This window comes from Belonocnema kinseyi, chromosome 1 (assembly GCF_010883055.1).
Source record: "Belonocnema kinseyi isolate 2016_QV_RU_SX_M_011 chromosome 1, B_treatae_v1, whole genome shotgun sequence".
NCBI classification, from domain to species: Eukaryota; Metazoa; Arthropoda; class Insecta; order Hymenoptera; family Cynipidae; genus Belonocnema; species Belonocnema kinseyi.
This window is the reverse complement of record NC_046657.1, coordinates 113,831,487-113,834,366: the sequence shown is the minus strand read 5'-3', so window position 1 is coordinate 113,834,366 and position 2,880 is coordinate 113,831,487.

Genomic DNA, 2,880 nt, shown 5'->3' with positions numbered 1-2,880 from the left:
AAAAAATATATTTCAACAATCAATTCCAACGGCATCAGCCGGTAACGTTGTACACGAAAATACGAAACCTGGCGGCCACTAGACGAGGCTCTAGAAAGTTCGCATTTTTGTGTACAACGTTACCGGCTGATGCCGTTGGAATTGATTGTTGAAATTTTTTTTGCATCTTTTATTATTAAGCTTTGTACTTTAACGTAGTTTTCTTTCGGCTCTTGCATTTCTCAAAGTTTGAGACCGATATTTTATGCATAAAAAAAGTTCAAACGTTCAAAAAATTTTGAGGTTCAGAAAAAAGATGAAATAATTTTCAGTGAAGTTCCTACCAAAATGCAGTACCTAAACGTACTTTATTGTACTCTAATACATTTCCCAAAGTTTCAGCTCGATATTTTATTTACAAAAAAAGTTCTTAAGTTCAAAAGAACATTCAGTGAACTGAAAAACTGTCGTCGGTAATATAGGTATTTAGCTGTGTCACATGCCCTTAACAGACTTTAAAGAATTCAAGAACATTATTTATATTTTAAAATTACTTTGAAATCTTAAAAATCATTTAAATTCTACTGAAATTTCTTAAAAATTCTTTAAAATCACTTTGAGTAAGCTTACTTCAACAACGGTATTTTATACACAGGCATGTGAAAGTAAGAAACTTTAAAGAAATGTATTTTTTTAACTATCGATTTGAAAATAGCATAATCAGCATCTACGAATATTTCCGATTCCAATGATATATTACTTAAATATAAAAGTTGAAAATTTGAAGGAGTATAATATCAAGAAACTTTAGCTTAATATTTAATTTATTACTAAATACTTCTCACATTTTCAATCTTTATAGGCAAATCACATGTCTTTGGAATCAGAAAAATACGTAGATTTCGAATATATTACTCTTAAACCACTGATTGAAAAATTAGGAATTTTTTATTCTTAAATTTTTATCCTATTTTCCAACGAAGGACCCTTGAGGAAAAGAATGAACTGGCCAAGCTCGCAAGTACTGCCATGAAGGTAGGTCGTAGGGCAGCCAGGCTACAGGTGTGGGCCTGTATCTGTAGCTCGCTACAATTCTACAAATATTGCAATTTTATGTAACTTTGGAGATGCCTAACATTTTTTTATAACTTTCTTGATGTATTAAATTTGGATAAAATACATCTTTACTGAGAAGAGAACAATTTTATAAAATGGTAAATAAATTAACTTATAATTTCTTGAACAAAATCGAAGAAGTAAAACAAGAATGACCGCCTTCTGCATTTTTTCCCGCAAGTGGTTTAGCAAATTGTTCACACGCAGGGATGCTTTTCAGGCTACTAACGAGTGAAAACTTGGCATCTCCAAGAGCGCCGACGATAAGGACGCTTAGTTTAACAGAATATTCCGGGTACAATCAACGCAACTCCCTTATAAGGTCTCTATACCTCTCTTTCTTTTCAATCTCTTTGGCTATGATGTTTTTGTCAGCTGATATCAAAAACTGGATCACGAACATGTTTCGCTTTTTGAAGTTATGAAGAACCATGTCAGGCATCGAGTGTGCAACAAAAACATTTGTCGAGAATATAAAGTTCCAGTATATGCGGCACTTCTCCTTCTCGACAATTGACTCTATTGGCCTAAGAGCATTTAGAGGATCAATATTAAGGTTAATGCAATAAAAGTGACAGAGATGGTAATAAAGCATTCTTAGTGCCGCATTGTGCCTTTGGATGTAGGTTGTTCTCCCATGAGTTGGACAACTAGATAGTATGTGTGCTAAATGCTCGGGGTGTGCATGGCACGCCCTGCAGCTATCATCGGGAATGTGTTGCCTCAAAATGTGGCGACCGTTTGTTAAGGTGAAAATGACACCGCCTTGACATTCTAAAATAAAACTCTCCGTGCTAGACTTCAATCCGGGTGATTTAACGAAAGCAAAAGTTAGCTCACAGGACATTGACTGATCCTCCACATTTCTGTGGAAGATGCCGTGCATCCTCTTATCGAGGAGCTGTTCACGTAAGTTTTTCTCTCTTCCATTTGCGACTCTATGCGCTGTACCCAGAATAATTCTGTTGTGAATACATTCAAGATTCTAAATTCCGCGGCCACCTTGACGGCGTGAGATGTAGAGTCGCAGAACAGAAGACTTAAGATTCATGATTTTGTTCATGTGCATAATCTTTCGTGTCCCGATATCAAGGGGTCTGCGCTCGTTCTCCGTCTATGGTACCATTACAAATGAATAGAGTACTTCCGGTATGGCCAGCATTTTCGTTGCAGATACTTTTTTCCTCGCCGACAGTTCGAAAGACCAAATCTGTTGGATAAGACGTTTGTATCTGCTTCGGAGAGTATCCTTTATAGCTGTTACATCCTGAATGCGGCTGTGTGGCACGCCCAGTTATGTATAAGTCTCTATAGTGCAAAGGTATCATATAGTGCTTCTATCGACGAGCTCAGGATCTTCAGGGATGCCATTAAGTTTTCCTTGCTTCAAATAAACCTTGGCGCATTTGTCTAACCCAAATTCCGTTCCTATTTCCTTAGTATATCGTTCGACAATCCCTAGAGTTAGTTGGATTTTAGAGGTATCAAAATCGAACCGAATGGCGCTGTCAATATTCGGTTTTGATTCCTTTAGAATCCAATCGAAGGATCTATGACAAAGCCACCGAACGCGTCATCGGGTTGCGGATAGAAGGTCCCTGTACCAAGGGTTACTGCTGAATTCGGCTACAAAAATGAATAGTCAGTCGCGGACAATTGTCCCTGGGTGGCCCCGAAGGAATTAACCCCCAAGCGTAGGTGTGAAAACCACAACGTGGTTGTGGCTGAAATTTTACTGTGATTTCGCTGGGAGCGGGTGCAATTTTCCAGATTAGCACCCGCTAC